The sequence below is a fragment of the Chrysoperla carnea genome, unplaced genomic scaffold, assembly GCF_905475395.1.
Source record: "Chrysoperla carnea unplaced genomic scaffold, inChrCarn1.1, whole genome shotgun sequence".
NCBI lineage: Eukaryota > Metazoa > Arthropoda > Insecta > Neuroptera > Chrysopidae > Chrysoperla > Chrysoperla carnea.
In genome coordinates, this window is record NW_025408233.1 from 72,302 (window position 1) to 92,065 (window position 19,764).

At 32.5% G+C, this 19,764-nt stretch overlaps 2 long non-coding RNA genes across 2 annotated transcripts; both read right to left on the reverse strand.

The window, feature by feature from the left end:
- Positions 1 to 6,315: 6,315 nt before the first annotated feature.
- On the reverse strand, positions 6,316 to 7,437 carry LOC123304821. The gene is made up of 4 exons (XR_006536797.1): positions 7,191 to 7,437; positions 7,030 to 7,122; positions 6,473 to 6,621; positions 6,316 to 6,404 (listed from the first exon to the last, which is right to left on the reverse strand). It is a non-coding gene; the product is annotated as an uncharacterized LOC123304821 (long non-coding RNA).
- A 5,187-nt stretch (positions 7,438 to 12,624) lies between these two features.
- On the reverse strand, positions 12,625 to 13,699 carry LOC123304820. Its single transcript, XR_006536796.1, has 4 exons — positions 13,528 to 13,699; positions 13,367 to 13,459; positions 12,810 to 12,958; positions 12,625 to 12,741 (listed from the first exon to the last, which is right to left on the reverse strand). It is a non-coding gene; the product is annotated as an uncharacterized LOC123304820 (long non-coding RNA).
- Between the last annotated feature and the right edge of the window lie 6,065 nt (positions 13,700 to 19,764).

The window sequence follows — 19,764 nt, forward strand, 5'->3', positions numbered from 1 at the left end:
AACGAAAATATAATAAGCTTTAATAAACCAGAAAAAAAAAAAAAAAAAAAAAAACAATTATACAAATAAATTTTCTTTGGGCTTACCTTGATTAATTTTCACCGGTAGTGATTGGTGATTTAGGGGTAAATTCGGAAAAGGGGAATTGTGGATAAATCACCAATTGGCGGCTGACGTTATTTGGCCGCTAATATGTTGGTTGTGGTCCAATTCACTTTATTTAATATAATTGTTCGTACTAAATTTCGAATCACTAAAATTCCTTCGATCTTCAAAAAAAAAAAACTCAACTAACTGAATTTATTTCAATGACTAAATTTATATCTAAGTATTCCAAACTAACTGGAATCGATTTAAACGAAAATACAAAACCAACTCACTGGTATCGATTTCTTTTTTTAACTATACAAAAAACGATATTTGTACAATAACAAAAAAAATATATTTTTTACAAATAAACTAGTGCCGACCTTTATATGTGTCGGTTGATAAAACTAATTTTTATTTATCGATATTTGATTTGATTCGATTAGTATAGGCGCCAACACTTTTGTATAGTCCTGGCACTCTAGATTCGACATCGAAATTTTTCGAAAAATTTTTTTTTTATTAAAAAAAGTCAAATTATGATAATTTTTGGCTTATTTAGACTTGATCAAATCATTATATGCATATAGACTTACTTGGATCAAAATGTCACTCTTATGTACAGTCCTGGCACTTTAAACTCGACATCGAAAATTTTCAAAAAAATTTTTTTTTATCTCAAAATGTCAACTTATGATCATTTTTGGCTAATTTAGACTTGATCAAATCATAAAAGACCTATATATATGCATATCGACTGACTTGGATCAAAATTTCACTCTTTTGTGTAGCCCTGGCACTCTAGATTCGAAATCGAAAATTTTCGAAAAATTTTTTTTTTATAAAAAAAATGTCAAATTATGATAATTTTTTGCTTATTTAGACTTGATTCTATCAAAAAAGACCTATATATATGCATATCGACTTCCTTGGATCAAAATTTCACTCTTTTGTATAGTCCTGGCACTCTAGATTCGACATCGAAAATTTTCGAAAAATTTTTTTTTTTTATCAAAAATGTCAAATTATGATCATTTTTGGCTTACGTAGACTTGATCCAATCATAAAAGACCTATATATATGCAAATCGACTTACTTGGATCAAAATTTCACTCTTTTGTATAGTCCTGGCTCTTTAGATTCAACATCGAAAATTTTCAAAAAAAATTTTTTTTATCAAAAAATGTCAAATTATGATCATTTTTGGGTTATTTAGACTTGATCCAATCATAAAAGACCTATAAATATGCATATCGACTTACTTGGATCAAAATTTCACTCTTTTGTATATTCCTGGCACTCTAGATTCGACATCGAAAATTTTCGAAAAATTTTTTTTTTATCAAAAAATGTCAAATTATGACCATATTTGGCTTATTTAGACTTGATCCTATCATAAAAGACCTAAATATATGCATATCGACTTACTTGGATGAAAATTTCAATCTTTTGTATAGTCCTGGCACTCTAGATTCGACATCGAAAATTTTCGAAAAATGTTTTTTTTGTATCAAAAAATGTCAAATTATGATCATTTTTGGCTTATTTAGACTTGATCCAATCATAAAAGACCTATTTATATGCATATCGACTTACTTGGATCAAAATTTCACTCTTTTGTATAGTCCTGGCACTCTAGATTCGACATCGAAAATTTTCGAAAAATGTTTTTTATATCAACAAATGTCAAATTATGATCATTTTTGGATATTTAGACTTGATCCAATCATAAAAGAGCTATATATATGCATATCGACTTACTTGCATCAAAATTTCACTCTTTTGTATAGTCCTGGCATTCTAGATTCGACATCGAAAATTTTTGAAAAATTTTTTTTTATCAAAAAATGTCAAATTATGACCAATTTTGGCTTATTTAGACTTGATCCAAAGATAAAAGACCTATATATATGCATATCGACTTACTTGGATCAAAATTTCACTCTTTTGTATAGTCCTGGCTTTCTAGATTCGACATCAAAATGTTTCGAAAAATATCAAAAAATGTCAAATTATGATCATTTTTGGCTTATTTAGACTGGAACCAATCATAAAAGACCTATATATATATATGCATATCGACTTACCTGGATCAAAATTTCACTCTTTTGTATAGTCCTGGCACTCTAGAATCGACATCGAAAATTTTCGAAAAATTTTTTTTTTATCAAAAAATGTCAAATTATGATCATTTTTGGATATTTAGACTTGATCTAATCATAAAAGAGCTATATTTATGCATATCGACTTACTTGGATCAAAATTTCACTCTTTTGTATAGTCCTGGCACTCTACTAGATTCGACATCAAAATGTTTCGAAAAATAACAAAAAATGTCAAATTATGATCATTTTTGGCTTATTTAGACTGGAACCAATCATAAAAGATATATATATGTATGCATATCGACTTACCTGTATCAAAATTTGACTCTTTTGTATAGTCCTGGCACTCTAGAATCGACATCGAAAATTTTCGAAAAATTTTTTTTTTATCAAAAAATGTCAAATTATGATCATTTTTGGCTTATGTAGACTAAGTCCAGTCATAAATGACCTCTATGTATAGATTTTGACTTACTTGGATCAAAATTTCAATGACTTGTATAGTCATGACTCTCATGTTGAAAAATCGAAAATTTTCAAAAAATGTTTTTTCTATCGAAAAATGTCAAATTTGATCATGTTTGGCTTATTTATACTTAGTCCAGTCATTAAGGACCTCTTTGTATACATTCTGACCTACTTGGGTCAAAATTTCAATGATTTGTATAGTCATGACATTATAGTTGTAAAATCAAAAATTTTCAAAAAATGTTTTTTCTACCGAACAATGTCAAATTTGATCATTTTTGGCTTATTTATACTAAGTCCATAGTCCAGTCATAAACGACCTCTATGTATACATTTTGACTTACTTGGATCAAAATTTCAATGATTTGTATAGTCATGACTCTCATGTTGATAAATCGAAAATTTTCAAAAAATGTTTTTTCTATCGAAAAATGTCAAATTTGATCATTTTTGGCTTATTTATACTTTGTCCAGTCATAAAGGACCTCTATGTATACATTTCGACTTACTTGGATCAAAATTTCAATGATTTGTATAGTCATGACATTCTAGTTGTAAAATCGAAAATATTCAAAAAATGTTTTTTCAATCGAAAAAGGTCAAATTTGATCATTTTTGGCTTATTTCTACTTAGTACAGTCATAAACGACCTCTATGAATACATATTGACTTACATGGATCAAAATTTCAATGATTTGTATAGTCATGACATTCTAGTTGTAAAATCGAAAATTTTAAAAAAATGTTTTTTCTCTCGAAAAATGTTAAATTTGATCATTTTTGGCTTATTTATACTTAGTCCAGTCATAGAGGACCTCTATGTATACATTTTGACTTACTTGGATCAAAATTTCAATGATATATAAAGTCATGACATTCTAGTTGTAAAATCGGAAATTTTCAAAAAATGTTTTTTCTATCGAAAAATGTCAAATTATGATCATTTTTGGCCTATTTAGACTTGATCCTATCATAAAAGACCTATATATATGCATATCAACTTACCTAGATCCGAATTTCACACTATTGTATAGTCCTGGCACTCTAGATTCGACATCGAAAATTTTCGAGCAAATTTTTTTTATCAAAAAATGTCAAATTATGATCATTTTTGGCTTATTTAGACTTGATCCAATCATAAAAGACCTATATATATGCATATCGACTTACTAGGATCAAAATTTCACTCTTTTGTATAGTCCTGGCACTCTAGATTCGACATCGAAAATTTTCGAAAAATTTTTTTTTTATCAAAAAATGTCAAATTATGACCAATTTTGGCTTATTTAGACTTGATCCAAAGATAAAAGACCTATATATATGCATATCGACTTACTTGGATCAAAATTTCACTCTTTTGTATAGTCCTGGCACTCTACTAGATTCGACATCAAAATGTTTCGAAAAATATCAAAAAATGTCAAATTATGATCATTTTTGGCTTATTTAGACTGGAACCAATCATAAAAGACCTATATATGTATGCATATCGACTTACCTGTATCAAAATTTGACTCTTTTGTATAGTCCTGGCACTCTAGAATCGACATCGAAAATTTTCGAAAAATTTTTTTTGATCAAAAATTGTCAAATTATGATCATTTTTAGCTTATTTAGACTTATTCAATCATAAAAGACCTATATATATGCATATCGATTTACTTGGATCAAAATTTCACTCTTTTGTATAGTCCTAGCACTCGAGATTCGACATGGAAAATTTTCGAAAAATTTTTTTTTAATCAAAAATGTCAAATTATGATCATGTTTGGCTTATTTAGACTTGATCCAATCATAAAAGACCTATGTATATGCATATCGACTTACTTGGATCAAAATTTCACTCTTTTGTACAGTCCTGGCACTCTGGATTCGACATCGAAAATTTTCGAAAAATTTTTTTTTATCAAAAATTGTCAAATTGTGATCATTTTTGGCTTATTTAGACTTATTTAATCATAAAAGACCTATATATATGCATATCGATTTACTTGGATCAAAATTTCACTCTTTTGTATAGTCCTGGCACTCTAGATTCGATATCGAAAATTTCCGAAAAATTTTTTTTTTATCAAAAAATGTCAAATTATGATCATTTTTGGCTTATTTAGACTTGATCCTATCAAAAAAGACCTATTCATATGCACATCGACTTACTTGGATCAAAATTTCACTCTTTTGTATAGTACTGGCACTCTAGATTCGACTTCGAAAATTTTCGAAAAAATTTTTTTTTAACAAAAAATTTCAAATTATGACCAATTTTGGCTTATTTAGACTTGATCCAATCATAAAAGACCTATATATATGCATATGACTTACTTTGATTAAAATTTCACTCTTTTGTATAGTCCTGGCATTCTAGATTCGACATCGTAAATTTTCGAAAAATTTTTTTTTTATAAAAAAATATCAAACTATGATCCTTTTTGGCTTATTTAGTCTTGATCCAATCATAAAAGACCTATATATATGCACATCGACTTACTTGGATCAAAATTACACTCTTTTGTATAGTCCTGGCACTCTAGATTCGACATCGAGAATTTTCGAAAAATTTTGTTTTTATCAAAAAATGTCAAATTATGATCATTTTTGGCTTCTTTAGACTTGATCCAATCATAAGAGACCTATATATATGCATATCGACTTACGTGGATCAAAATTTCACTCTTTTGTATAGTCCTGGCACTCTAGATTCGACATAGAAAATTTTCGAAAAATTTTTTTTTCTATCAAAAAATGCCAAATTATGATCATTTTTGGCTTATTTAGACTTGATCCTATCATAAAAGACCTATATATATGCATATCGACTTACTTGGATCAAAATTTCACTCTTTTGTATAGTCCTGGCACTCTAGATTCGACATCGAAAATTTTCGAAAAATTTTTTTTAATCAAAAAATGTCAAATTATGATCATTTTGGGCTTATTTAGACTTGATCCTATCTTAAAAGACCTATATATACGCATATCGACTTACCTGGATCAAAATTTCACTCTTTTGTATAGTCCTGGCACTCTAGATTCGACATCGAAAATTTTCGAAAAATTTTTTTTTTATCAAAAAATGTCAAATTATGATCATTTTTGGCTTATTTAGAGTTGATCTAATCATAAAAGACCTATATATATGCATATGACTTACTTTGATTAAAATTTCACTCTTTTGTATAGTCCTGGTGAACCGTTCATTTCGGTTCACAGTATTTTGATTGTAGGTTTGGCTGATAGTAATTAAAAATCTTTTAAATTAGAGTAGTAAACGCGATCAAAAACATTGGGACAGAAAAAGGTAACAATCATTAAAACACACGAACACGAAAAGAAATATTTACAAAAGAAAATACAAAAAATAAATAGAAATAAATAAATAAATAAAAAACCCTATCTAAATCTAAACACACACACAAAAAAAAAATAAAATTAGTCAATTAAAAAAGTTGAATTAAAATCACGTTAGCGTGTGAACGGACGTTAGTACACACTAACGTGTGAATGACCACCACGCGCAACAATTATTAAAAGTTAACAAACAATAACAACGTAGTTCGGCGCATGAATACAGAACGAAGCTAAAAAGCTCAGACAATTTAAAGATGAGCTCTCTTAATAAAATCACCGTTGAATGGTACACATCAAGGGTAAAATTTATTAAAATCAATAAGATACACGTTCGTGCCCGCAACGCGAGCACGTTTTAATATTACATCGTACAATTGATGGATTGGGCATTTTAATCTGGAAATAAAATAATTGGTTTAACTTCAAAAGAAGTGGACTTACTTGAACGATCAAATTAATTATACCTGGACATTTCATCAACGGCTGGTGTTGTTTGTTTGGAGGTGTACGCTCGGTATTCTGTGGTGGTTTTACCTAGATTTTCAAGGTACGTTGCTTAACTTTAATTATCTTCCTTCTGTCCCAATTTGTAGCGATGTAATTGGAGATTTACCTACAAAAAAGTCAAAACGTTTAGTATACGTAGTTTAACAATACGCAATTGGACAGTTCCGATTCGATTTTAATTAAATATTTAAATTTGGTGTTGAACGTGATCAATACCGCGTTTTGGAAGTGTAGCTGACCACGAGTGCAGACAGCCCTTGATGGGTGTCTTTAGTCTTTCGATTCGGAGTTATACTTCGCCGGTACGTAAGCTTCATCGGATTCTGCTCTGTGTAATATTGAATAAATTGAGTCACGGGTCAGAGCCAGAAGATGGATACTTGATTCACTAAACAGAAGAATTTAACGCAAAATCGGAACTGTTCAATTCAGTTCAGTTTCAATATAGTTTTCACAGATTTTATAAAAAAAAAACAAAAAAACACTGAGTTAATTTAACAAACAAAAACCTTACCTTAAAGAGGTTATATTGTGCATTTGTCTTGAGAATTTTGTTTCAGATTATTTTTAACATTTAATCAATTTAACACTGTTATATTTGTAAACTCTAAAAACAAAAAGAATATTTATATTGCAATTTAAATAAATTATTTAAGTGTTGAAATAATTACTTACATGTGTTTTCTGTTGTCGTCAAATATTTTGACATTTATTGATAGCCCATAGAGTTGTAGTAAAATCACAGACTACTACTCTATCCTAGACCGTTCCTTTGTCCACTTTAATTTTTTTTTCAGATTCGATCACACTTACTAAGATCGCGGATTAAAAACGCTTCCACTTTGTCAACATATCACAGTTGGTAATTTAATAGAAGATTTTAATATAAAGTCCTCTTATGAATGCCAAAGTTGGTAGCATATAGCGTAGGGTAGTTGATCGAGTCTGGATTAGAAAAAAAAAAAAAAAAAAAAAAAAAGGATTATTGGCTCATAATTTAAAATTAAATTTTGCAAAAAAAAAAATACATACTACTAATTTTTTTTCTTTGTTCGTACGAGCGTAACGTCTAGGTGAACTGCCAGAGGATGCCGACTACACGGTCCAACAAACACACGACATCATCAGCAGATGTTCCAATGGTTGTGACAACAATCGTCGTCAACACAACAGCTACAACAAATAACACTGCTGGATTGGGTACCATTGTTGACGCAACTTCACCAAGTTACGCTACTCCGCCAGATATTCCAGGTGCTCATGGTATTACGACAATAGCACCATCAGTGTCGAAAGCCAATTCCACCCTACCCACGACAGTATTGGCTGGAAATGTACCACAAACAACTATTGGTACGAGTCCTGGAAACGTACCGATATTGAATCCGGCGCCTGGTATGGTTCCACCTGCGTCGTCTGCACAACTGCATCAGTATTTTGGTTATGGGTTGGGGAGTGTTCCACAGTACGGACAAGCTCTTCCAACGTATCCATATCATGTGAATCATGCGCCAACTACGCAATCGAATACAACTCCATCACTTCATCCTGTTCTTGCGCCACCAGCACATGCAGGTCCGACTGGGCAACCTGCGACAACAACAGCAGTAGGAGAGGAGGACGCCACACCATCAAGAGTCATCCAGTTTATGCGTTCCCAAACACGACTCAACGCATCACACGAGCATGATATTCACGAGGTAAATCTCCAATTAAAATATTTATGTGAATCCATAAGTAAGATATCATGTAGCCAATCCTGCAATCAGAGTACGAATAAGTCGTTAATAAATTTATCGCATAGTAATGTAGGAGATAATATGTACAAAATTAAGTATCAGGTAAACATAGATACGTACTTCAAAGACTTCCCTCGGTGTGACGGCTCCAGCAAACCGAATATAATAAAATTCCTGGAGGAAATCCAAAAGCTCGCAGAGTTACACGTCCTGGAGGAGAAACCTCTTCTAACACATCTCCTCCAGTTTTGTGACGGAAATTTTCAAAGATGGTGGGCTACAAATATCCAATCTTATCCCACCTGGGACTCCCTTCGCTTCAGGATATTAGATGTATTTTTTGCGCCGGCCGAAAGGTCCCTGCTCATATCAGAACACTTGTATAGATGGCAACGTCCAGAGGAATTATTCACGGCGTTCATTGATGATATTAAACTCAAATCTAAAATCATTGGAGCCAACCTTAGTGAGCAGGAGATCATTACAATTCTTTGGGCTCGCATGAATAGGGCGACATATGATATTTGTAAATTTAGGATGGTACCGGATTCATTCGAAATACTTGACCTAGTAGCTCAAGAGGTGCGTCAAATAACGGATAGACAAGTAATGTACGCACAAATGGAGCAGAACTCCAGTAGGTCTAAACCTACAAAAAACTAGTTGAAATCTCCAATTACAATACAATCAACCAAACCCCGTCTCGTCCCCCCCATCGTTGTCTAATGGGACGTCGCAAATTATTATCAATTCGTTCACAACGTACTAGCCTACCTACAATACCCGTAACCATAGGACCTTGTACGTACGATTGCCTTCTGGATTCAGGGGCCACTCATAGTTTTTGTGATAAAAAATTGGCAACAGCTACAGTAAAGCTTGGTTTAGGCAAGATCTCCACCACAACGCTCCAAACTATATTAGCGGATGGTACTGTCACTAATGTCCATCAGTTACTGACATGTTCTATCAGAATTGGCGGATTTACTTGGAAGACAGCGTTTCATATAATACCAAGCCTAACCTTCAGTTTAATCATGGGTGTTGATCTTTTAAAACACATGAAGGCTATTTTAAATTTCGAAAAATGCTTAGTGACCTTCATGTTCAACCCAAAAATACCCATCCCCATGTGTCCAGGGACAGTCTGTACAATAAATAACATCGTCACATCACCTACGTTGCCGAAAACTCAATCTTCCCGTCTCGAAACGTTATTGAATCGCTTTAGTGACACAATCACCAACAAAATCGGTTGTGCTCGTGATTATTGGTACACCATACGTTTAAAGGACAGTATTCCGGTACGGAGCCCACCCTATCCACTTTCACCCCCTAAAGCGCTTGAAATGGAACAGCACATCAACGGCCTCCTGGAGCAAGGCATTATCGAACCTTGCCGGAGTGAATACTCGGCTCCAGCCTTTTTAATAAAGAAAAAAGATGGTTCAAACAGACTGTGTATCGATTATAGGCGTCTGAATGCGAAAGTTATCTTCGACGGCTTTCCCTCCCCTAATATGGAGAATGTTTTTCAGAGCTTGAGTGGCTCACGCTGCTATTCAGTGATCGATTTAACTAGCGCTTACTATCAAATCATGCTGTCCCCTGGGTGCCGAAAATACACAGCGTTCTCTACGCCAACAGGCCAATACTTGTTCCGGACTACTCCCTTCGGATTAAGTGTCAGCCCAATGGCTCTAAACCGCTTGATCTTCGGGTTATTCGCAGACCTCCGCTATAAATGTGTTATCCCTTACTTCGACGACATTTTAATTTACAGCTCGAGCTTTGAAGAGCACCTAAAACACCTGGAGATAGTGTTCACTAGGTTACGAGATACCGGCTTAACGGTACGACCGGACAAAATGCAACTATGTCTACCTAGCATTCAATTCCTAGGGCATGTAATATCCGCGTCAGGTGTAGCTTTGGATAGGTCGAAGGTAGCGGCTGTGTTGGACCTGCGAATACCTCGCAACATTAAGCAACTGAGATCCTTCTTGGGGATGACTTCCTTCTTCTCGCGTTTCATCCCCAACTACGCCGAAATAGTTGCCCCGCTGAACGCACTCAGAAAAAAGGACGTGGTGTACCACTTCGGAGATGACCAAATTAAAGCATTCAACGCGGTCAAACAAGCTCTTACAGAAGCTCCAGTACTTGCCTTCCCAGATTTTAAAAAACGCTTCATCGTACAAACCGATGCTTCAGGTGTCGCAATTGCTGCTGTATTGCTTCAGGAACTAGACGGAGGCCAAAGAGCCATCCAGTACGCTAGCAGAAAATTAACCCCTGCGGAGGTTAAATATTCTGCATACGAACTGGAGAGTCTCGCTGTCGTCTGGGCCCTGGAGAAATTCAAACAGTACTTACTAGGAACACGGTTTCTACTCAACACCGATAGCGGAGCCCTAAGCTGGGTCATGAACCATCCAAAACAGCTTGGCCGAGTGGGAAGGTGGGTACTAAAACTCTCACGTTTTGAGTTTGACGTGGAACACATAAAAGGCCCCACAAATGTTGTAGCTGACGCTCTTTCAAGGCTATTTTCAATTAAAATATCAAACGACGAGAAAAGTCCCACAGACAACTTCCATAAAAATTTGACAGACGGACATACAGGTAAAATTTCAGTTTTAGACGAGGTACCACAAACCTTTACCTCTCTGCAACGACAGCAAGAGGAGGATCCGGAGCTACGGCTCATCATCCAGCGCCTACGTGCCGGAGATGATGTGATAGGCTATGAGTTACGGGACTCCCTTCTTCTAAAAATTTGTAGGGAAAAATAGGTTGCGACGTATCCCTGTACCTAAAACTATGAGACAAATGCTTCTCTACTATCACCACGATGGAATAGCTTCAAACCACCCCGGCATTACAAAAAGTTATAGGGCCATTGCCCGTCGCTTCTGGTGGCCACGACTGTTTGAGGAGGTCCGCGGTTATGTTAGGTCCTGTCCGGAATGCCAGCGGTGTAAACCACACAATAAAGCACCTGGGGCCCCATTAGCTTCTAAAACTCCAGAACACCCGTGGGAGAGGGTCCACATAGATCACGTTGGCCCCTTAGTCATGACTAAAAACGGGTTCCGATATGTGCTCACAGTGGCGGATAGCTTCACGAAATGGTTGGAGGCCATTCCCGTAAAACGTGTTACGGCGGCTAACACCGTCGACAAGCTCAATAAGGTCTGGTTACGCTTCGGTCCACCTCGACACGTCATTACGGACAACCATAAGGCATTTACAGGCGAGAAATTTAGGCTCATGTGCCTTCGATGGGGTATCAAACACATTCTGTGCGCACCTTATAGACCGTCGAGTAACTCTTTCGTCGAAAGAATCCACAGGGACCTCAAGAGTGGAATGACTATTATGTTACGTCAATACGCAAACACCCACAAAGAATGGGATCAATTCCTTCCATATTTTCAATTTGCACATAATAGTCAATTCCACGAATCGATCCAATGCAGCCCCTCGACGGTATTTTTAGGACGAGCAGTTCCAACTCCATTGGACCTCCGGTGGAATTTGCATGAAATAATCCATGATGATCCCCCACCAGATCTCGATAAGGTCCGAGAGTCATTGGCGAAGGCACATGACAAAATGAAACGTTTCCATAACGCCAAACGTCCACCAGAACACCCTTTCACAGAGGGCCAAATTGTGCTACAGAGAGACCACGGTGGTCCCCAATTCGACGAGGCCAGAAAATTTATTCCCCGGTGGACGACACCCAGGAGAATACTCCGTTTTACAACCCCTGTTTCATGCGACCTCGAAGACTTAGAAACTAAAATAAGGTACAAAGCCCACGTCGAGGACCTGAAGCCGTTCATCGAAAGAGAAGAAATCAATTAATAACTTTAATAACATTCCGAAATACAATAGTATTTCTCCCTAAAAGTGGGGGAGACTGAACCGTTCATTTCGGTTCACAGTATTTTGATTGTAGGTTTGGCTGATAGTAATTAAAAATCTTTTAAATTAGAGTAGTAAACGCGATCAAAAACATTGGGACAGAAAAAGGTAACAATCATTAAAACACACGAACACGAAAAGAAATATTTACAAAAGAAAATACAAAAAAAAAATAGAAATAAATAAATAAATAAAAAACCCTATCTAAATCTAAACACACACACAAAAAAAAAATAAAATTAGTCAATTAAAAAAGTTGAATTAAAATCACGTTAGCGTGTGAACGGACGTTAGTACACACTAACGTGTGAATGACCACCACGCGCAACAATTATTAAAAGTTAACAAACAATAACAACGTAGTTCGGCGCATGAATACAGAACGAAGCTAAAAAGCTCAGACAATTTAAAGATGAGCTCTCTTAATAAAATCACCGTTGAATGGTACACATCAAGGATAAAATTTATTAAAATCAATAAGATACACGTTCGTGCCCGCAACGCGAGCACGTTTTAATATTACATCGTACAATTGATGGATTGGGCATTTTAATCTGGAAATAAAATAATTGGTTTAACTTCAAAAGAAGTGGACTTACTTGAACGATCAAATTAATTATACCTGGACATTTCATCAACGGCTGGTGTTGTTTGTTTGGAGGTGTACGCTCGGTATTCTGTGGTGGTTTTACCTAGATTTTCAAGGTACGTTGCTTAACTTTAATTATCTTCCTTCTGTCCCAATTTGTAGCGATGTAATTGGAGATTTACCTACAAAAAAGTCAAAACGTTTAGTATACGTAGTTTAACAATACGCAATTGGACAGTTCCGATTCGATTTTAATTAAATATTTAAATTTGGTGTTGAACGTGATCAATACCGCGTTTTGGAAGTGTAGCTGACCACGAGTGCAGACAGCCCTTGATGGGTGTCTTTAGTCTTTCGATTCGGAGTTATACTTCGCCGGTACGTAAGCTTCATCGGATTCTGCTCTGTGTAATATTGAATAAATTGAGTCACGGGTCAGAGCCAGAAGATGGATACTTGATTCACTAAACAGAAGAATTTAACGCAAAATCGGAACTGTTCAATTCAGTTCAGTTTCAATATAGTTTTCACAGATTTTATAAAAAAAAAACAAAAAAACACTGAGTTAATTTAACAAACAAAAACCTTACCTTAAAGAGGTTATATTGTGCATTTGTCTTGAGAATTTTGTTTCAGATTATTTTTAACATTTAATCAATTTAACACTGTTATATTTGTAAACTCTAAAAACAAAAAGAATATTTATATTGCAATTTAAATAAATTATTTAAGTGTTGAAATAATTACTTACATGTGTTTTCTGTTGTCGTCAAATATTTTGACATTTATTGATAGCCCATAGAGTTGTAGTAAAATCACAGACTACTACTCTATCCTAGACCGTTCCTTTGTCCACTTTAATTTTTTTTTCAGATTCGATCACACTTACTAAGATCGCGGATTAAAAACGCTTCCACTTTGTCAACATATCACAGTTGGTAATTTAATAGAAGATTTTAATATAAAGTCCTCTTATGAATGCCAAACTGGCACTCTAGATTCGACATCGTAAATTTTCGAAAAATTTTTTTTTTATAAAAAAATGTCAAACTATGATCCTTTTTGGCTAATTTAGTCTTGATCCAATCATAAAAGACATATATATATGCACATCGACTTACTTGGATAAAAATTTCACTCTTTTGTATAGTCCTGGCACCCTAGATTCGACATCGAAAATTTTCGAAAAATTTTGTTTTTATCAAAAAATGTCAAATTATGATCATTTTTGGCTTCTTTAGACTTGATCCAATCATAAAAGACCTATATAAATGCATATCGACTTACTTGGACCAAAATTTCACACTTTTGTATAGTCCTGGCACTCTAGATTCGACATCGAGAATTTTCGAAAAATTTTGTTTTTATCAAAAAATGTCAATTTATGATCATTTTTGGCTTATTTAGTTTTGATCCAATCATAAATGACAAATATAAATGCATATCGACTTACTTGGACCAAAATTTCACACTTTTGTATAGTCCTGGCACTCTAGATTCGACATCGAAAATTTTCGAAAAATTTTTTTTATATAAAAAAATGTCAAATTATGATCATTTTTGGCTTATTTAGACTTGATCCAATCATAAAAGACCTAAATAGATGTATATTGACTTACTTGGATTAAAATTTCACACTTTTGTATAGTCCTGGCACTCTAGATTCGACATCGAGAATTTTCGAAAAATTTTGTTTTTATCAAAAAATGTCAATTTATGATCATTTTTGGCTTATTTAGTTTTGATCCAATCATAAATGACAAATATAAATGCATATCGACTTACTTGGACCAAAATTTCACACTTTTGTATAGTCCTGGCACACTAGATTCGACATCGAAAATTTATTTTTTTTTATAAAAAAATGTCAAATTATGATCATTTTTGGCTTATTTAGACTTGATCCAATCATAAAAGACCTATATATATGCATATCGACTTACTTGGATCAAAATAACACTCTTTTGTATAGTCCTGGCACTCTAGATTCGACATCGAGAATTTTCGAAAAATTTTTTTTTTATAAAAAAATGTCAAATTATGATCATTTTTGGCTTATTTAGACTTGATCCAATCATAAAAGACCTAAATAGATGTATATCGACTTACTTGGATCAAAATTTTACTCTTTTGTATAGTCCTGGCACACTATATTCGACATCGAAAATTCTCGAAAATTTTTTTTTTTTATAAAAAAATGTCAACGTATGATCATTTTTGGCTTATTCAGACTTGATCCAATCATAAAAGACCTATATATATGCATATCGACTTACTTGGATCAAAATTTCACTCTTTTGTATAGTCCTGGCACTCTAGATTCGACATCGAAAATTTTCGAAAAATTTTTTTTAATCAAAAAATGTCAAATTATGATCATTTTGGGCTTATTTAGACTTGATCCTATCTTAAAAGACCTATATATACGCATATCGACTTACCTGGATCAAAATTTCACTCTTTTGTATAGTCCTGGCACTCTAGATTCGACATCGAAAATTTTCGAAAAATTTTTTTTTTATCAAAAAATGTCAAATTATGATCATTTTTGGCTTATTTAGAGTTGATCTAATCATAAAAGACCTATATATATGCATATGACTTACTTTGATTAAAATTTCACTCTTTTGTATAGTCCTGGCACTCTAGATTCGACATCGTAAATTTTCGAATTATTTTTTTTTTATAAAAAAATGTCAAACTATGATCCTTTTTGGCTAATTTAGTCTTGATCCAATCATAAAAGACATATATATATGCACATCGACTTACTTGGATCAAAATTTCACTCTTTTGTATAGTCCTGGCACCCTAGATTCGACATCGAAAATTTTCGAAAAATTTTGTTTTTATCAAAAAATGTCAAATTATGATCATTTTTGGCTTCTTTAGACTTGATCCAATCATAAAAGACCTATATAAATGCATATCGACTTACTTGGACCAAAATTTCACACTTTTGTATAGTCCTGGCACTCTAGATTCGACATCGAAATTTTTCGAAAAATTTTTTTAAAAAAAAAAAAAGTCAAATTATGATCATTTTTGGCTTATTTAGACTTGATCCAATCATAAAAGCCCTAAATAGATGTATATTGACTTACTTGGATCAAAATTTTACTCTTTTGTATAGTCCTGGCACACTAGATTCGACATCGAAAATTTTTTTTTTTATAAAAAAATGTCAAATTATGATCATTTTTGGCTTATTTAGACTTGATCCAATCATAAAAGACCTATATATATGCATATCGACTTACTTGGATCAAAATTACACTCTTTTGTTCAGTCCTGGCACCTTATGTTCGACATCGAAAATTTTCGAAAATTTTTTTTTTTTTTATAAAAAAATGTCAAATTATGATCATTTTTGGCTTATTTAGACTTGATCCAATCATAAAAGACCTATATATATTTATATCGACTTACTTGGATCAAAATTACACTCTTTTGTTCAGTCCTGGCACTCTAGATTCGACATCGAGAATTTTCGAAAAATTTTGTTTTTATCAAAAAATGTCAATTTATGATCATTTTTGGCTTATTTAGTTTTGATCCAATCATAAAAGACCAATATAAATGCATATCGACTTACTTGGACCAAAATTTCACACTTTTGTATAGTCCTGGCACTCTAGATTCGACATCGAAAATTTTCGAAAAATTTTTTTTTTATAAAAAAATGTCAAATTATGATCATTTTTGGCTTATTTAGACTTGATCCAATCATAAAAGACCTAAATAGATGTATATCGACTTACTTGGATCAAAATTTTACTCTTTTGTATAGTCCTGGCACTCTAGATTCGACATCGAAAATTTTCGAAAAATTTTTTTTAATCAAAAAATGTCAAATTATGATCATTTTTGGCTTATTTAGACTTGATCCTATCTTAAAAGACCTATATATATGCAAATCGACTTACCTGGATCAAAATTTCACTCTTTTGTATAGTCCTGGCACTCTAGATTCGACATCGAAAATTTTCGAAAAATTTTTTTTTTATAAAAAAATGTCAAATTATGATCATTTTTGGCTTATTTAGACTTGATCCAATCATAAAAGATCTAAATAGATGTATATCGACTTACTTGGATCAAAATTTTACTCTTTTGTATAGTCCTGGCACACTATATTCGACATCGAAAATTTTCGAAAATTTTTTTTTATAAAAAAATGTCAACGTATGATCATTTTTGGCTTATTCAGACTTGATCCAATCATAAAAGACCTATATATATGCATATCGACTTACTTGGATCAAAATTTCACTCTTTTGTATAGTCCTGGCACTCTAGATTCGACATCGAAAATTTTCGAAAAATTTTTTTTAATCAAAAAATGTCAAATTATGATCATTTTTGGCTTATTTAGACTCTATCCTATCTTAAAAGACCTATATATACGCATATCGACTTACCTGGATCAAAATTTCACTCTTTTGTATAGTCCTGGCACTCTAGATTCGACATCGAAAATTTTCGAAAAATTTTTTTTTTATCAAAAAATGTCAAATTATGATCATTTTTGGCTTATTTAGAGTTGATCTAATTATAAAAGACCTATATATATGCATATGACTTACTTTGATTAAAATTTCACTCTTTTGTATAGTCCTGGCACTCTAGATTCGACATCGTAAATTTTCGAAAAATTTTTTTTTTATAAAAAAATGTCAAACTATGATCCTTTTTGGCTAATTTAGTCTTGATCCAATCATAAAAGACATATATATATGCACATCGACTTACTCGGATCAAAAATTCACTCTTTTGTATAGTCCTGGCACCCTAGATTCGACATCGAAAATTTTCGAAAAATTTTGTTTTTATCAAAAAATGTCAAATTATGATCATTTTTGGCTTCTTTAGACTTGATCCAATCATAAAAGACCTATATAAATGCATATCGACTTACTTGGACCAAAATTTCACACTTTTGTATAGTCCTGGCACTCTAGATTCGACATCGAAATTTTTCGAAAAATTTAAAAAAAAAAAAAAATGTCAAATTATGATCATTTTTGGCTTATTTAGACTTGATCCAATCATAAAAGCCCTAAATAGATGTATATTGACTTACTTGGATCAAAATTTTACTCTTTTGTATAGTCCTGGCACACTAGATTCGACATCGAAAATTTCGAAAATTTTTTTTTTTTTTATAAAAAAATGTCAAATTATGATCATTTTTGGCTTATTTAGACTTGATCCAATCATAAAAGACCTAAATAGATGTATATCGACTTACTTGGATCAAAATTACACTCTTTTGTTCAGTCCTGGCACTCTAGATTCGACATCGAGAATTTTCGAAAAATTTTGTTTTTATCAAAAAATGTCAATTTATGATCATTTTTGGCCTATTTAGTTTTGATCCAATCATAAAAGACCTATATATATGCATTTTGACTTACTTGGATCAAAATTTCACTCTTTTGTATAGTCCTGGCACTCTAGATTCGACATCGAAAATTTTCAAAAAACTTGTATTTTATCAAAAAATGTCAAATTATGATCATTTTTGGCTTATTTAGACTGGGACCAATCATTAAAGACCTATATATATGCATATCGACTTACCTGGATCAAAATTTCACTCTTTTGTATAGTCCTGGCACTCTAGATTCGACATCGAAAATTTTCAAAAAATTTGTATTTTATCAAAAAATGTCAAATTATGATCATTTTTGGCTTATTTAGACTGGGACCAATCATAAAAGACCTATATATATGCATATCGACTTACTTGGATCAAAATTTCACACTTTTGTATAGTCCTGGCACTCTAGATTCGACATCGAAAATTTTCGAAAAATTTTTTTTATATAAAAAAATGTCAAATTATGATCATTTTTGGCTTATTTAGACTTGATCCAATCATAAAAGACCTAAATAGATGTATATTGACTTACTGGGATCAAAATTTTACTCTTTTGTATAGTCCTGGCACACTAGATTCGACATCGAAAATTTTCGAAAATTTTTTTTTTTTTATAAAAAAATGTCAAATTATGATCATTTTTGGCTTATTTAGACTTGATCCAATCATAAAAGACCTATATATATGCATATCGACTTACTTGGATCAAAATTACACTCTTTTGTATAGTCCTGGCACTCTAGATTCGACATCGAGAATTTTCGAAAAATTTTTTTTTTATAAAAAAATGTCAAATTATGATCATTTTTGGCTTATTTAGACTCTATCCAATCATAAAAGACCTAAATAGATGTATATCGACTTACTTGGATCAAAATTTTACTCTTTTGTATAGTCCTGGCACACTATATTCGATATCGAAAATTTTCGAAAATTTTTTTTTTTTTATAAAAAAATGTCAACGTATGATCATTTTTGGCTTATTCAGACTTGATCCAATCATAAAATTTCACTCTTTTGTATAGTCCTGGCACTCTAGATTCGACATCGAAAATTTTCGAAAAATTTTTTTTAATCAAAAAATGTCAAATTATGATCATTTTTGGCTTATTTAGACTTGATCCTATCTTAAAAGACCTATATATATGCATATCGACTTACCTGGATCAAAATTTCACTCTTTTGTATAGTCCTGGCACTCTAGATTCGACATCGAAAATTTTCGAAAAATTTTGTTTTTATCAAAAAATGTCAAATTATGATCATTTTTGGCTTCTTTAGACTTGATCCAATCATAAAAGACCTATATAAATGCATATCGACTTACTTGGACCAAAATTTCACACTTTTGTATAGTCCTGGCACTCTAGATTCGACATCGAAATTTTTCGAAAAATTTAAAAAAAAAAAAAAAGTCAAATTATGATCATTTTTGGCTTATTTAGACTTGATCCAATCATAAAAGCCCTAAATAGATGTATATTGACTTACTTGGATCAAAATTTTACTCTTTTGTATAGTCCTGACACACTAGATTCGACATCGAAAATTTCGAAAATTTTTTTTTTTTTTTATAAAAAAATGTCAAATTATGATCATTTTTGG